Source organism: Morone saxatilis, unplaced genomic scaffold, assembly GCF_004916995.1.
Source record: "Morone saxatilis isolate NCDOM2014 unplaced genomic scaffold, NCSU_SB_2.0 Contig6, whole genome shotgun sequence".
NCBI lineage: Eukaryota > Metazoa > Chordata > Actinopteri > Moronidae > Morone > Morone saxatilis.
The window spans coordinates 8,121,202-8,123,269 of record NW_023340206.1 but is presented as its reverse complement, the minus strand read 5'-3'; the positions used below and the strand labels follow the sequence as shown (position 1 = coordinate 8,123,269).

General features: G+C 39.3%; 1 protein-coding gene across 1 annotated transcript in view; it reads left to right on the top strand.

Annotated features, from left to right (window-relative positions):
• runx1 (RUNX family transcription factor 1) overlaps nucleotides 1-2,068 on the top strand; it is a 25,653-nt gene that overhangs the window by 12,677 nt on the left and 10,908 nt on the right. The gene's annotated exons all lie outside the window — the stretch shown is intronic.

Below are 2,068 nucleotides of genomic sequence, written 5' to 3'. Positions count from 1 at the left end.
AGAGGTTAACAACTCTGGAAAGTAATCATGGCAGCGGTTTTTCCATTTTCCGTAATTACAATCTTGAGATAAAGAGTAGAAATATCTTTTATTGGCCAACAACCTTGTGTTTTTAAGCCAGAGCTCCCCCTGCTGCGACTGGCATTCAAATAAATTAAAGGGTTGCTTTTTTTACACAGGGCTACAGTGAGCCTCAATGCAGCTTACTGCGATGTGTTTACGTTCATTCTTTCACAGAGAGCTAGGGGTGTGGTGAGATGCTTTGACACATATGTTACTGAAAAGGAAAACATCCTCTTTCAACTTCCTTAATGTTGTCTTATAGTTTTGCTTTCCCTATCTTTAACCATACAAAGAGCTACATTTTTTCCCCCAAGGATGGCGAAGGCATAACAGAGTTGTCCAATTTTCAAGAGTGGATGGAATGAGGCATAAGGAATACTTAACTCAGTTAAACTTTACAAGGAAATCACAAAACTGTCCAGTATAAATATTCTGTCTGGCAAAAAGGATTGTATCTCCACTACTGGCAGCTGTTTGATTATTAGCTTACTGCCTGCATCCTATTAAAGTTTGCCCTTACCACTGTGAAACAAGCGAAACGATGGTATTGCCAAATGGAGCTTAGCTGGTAACAGTGCAAACCTCCACAGTGTGAGGCTAAATTTTGTTTGTTGTCCTGGTAATAACATGTGCACTGTCTGTATTTGAATGCAAATCATGTGGACTCTGATGTTTGTGTGGGACAGAGCTGTAAACCGATCACTTACTAAGGCTTTAGTCAGTCGACTGTAGACTGACTGAAATTAGATTTTGTTCCTTCAAAGCTGAAATGTTGGAACAGGTTTTTCCAGTTGTACTTTGTCAGTTCAACGCTGACATTATTAAAATTAAATAATTTAATAAAACTTCAGTATCCTTTGTATGTAAGTCATACAGATATCTTGGCAATAAGGTAAATGTTCAGAGAGAGAGAGAAAGGAGACACACAGGGAGTGAGAGAAGTGAGAGTAACACCTGGCATTACCCACATGTGTCTGCTGTTTGTGTGGCATCAGACTGTCTGCATGTGGTAACTTTACTCCAGCACTGGCACACAACAACAGCGGTGGTCTGCACGTGTGTGAGTGTGAGTGTGTGTGTGTGTGTGTGTGTGTGTCTTTTTGCAGCAAGCATACTGTTGTTGAGTGATTGCTGCTCCCAAATCTGAGGCTGGCAGTGACCCCCCAACAGGCACACACACATGAACAGTCCTATAAATGTATAGTACAAACACTTGGTGCAGTGAACATATATTTGTTCTCAGATATAACCGGGGTTCAACTGATACAAGTTTTTTATGGTTGATATTTTTGGATTATACCATGGTCAAATTAAACTCTGCTTTCTGATTGGCTGGCAAGTGTCCCTTAAAATTGTAAATTAAGAATCATAGTTATGGTCGACACTCTATTCTCTTTTCTAAATCAGTGCTCAGACAGTTTTAGGCTGCAAGTAACCACAGCAACAGTACTAATAAAGCGACTCATAGATAAAAGGCTCTCATTTGCTAAAAGAAGATAGTTACATATTGATGCACTTCTATTTTGCATACCTCACCATTCAGACATCACACAAACAGGGTTTTGTGGCACCGTTCAATATCAGTTTTTTACCAGAATGAAAAAAATACCCTGAAATTAACAGGCAGCAAAATCTTTATCTTGGACAGCTTCTTTTCCCCTCTTCAATACCTTTAATTTATTGAATTAAATGGCTCACGTTAACACATTCCTGGCTTGTTAGCGTGTTAGCTGTTCGCTGGCCAGATACAATAGTCCTGCAACGAGCCATGTAATAAGTATCACCAAGCTTCTACCTTTAAAACCTCAGCATAATCGACCTCTAATGTTTTACATACAATTTGATATGTGACATAAAAACACAGCAACAGTGACATAATTATACAAATATACACAGACTGCAGCCATCAACCGCCATCGCAAGACTACTGGATGGATTAGTCTATCACAGTCTTTCTCTTTCTTGTTGTTTTTTTTGTGTGTATGAGAGAGAGAGAGAGAGGGAG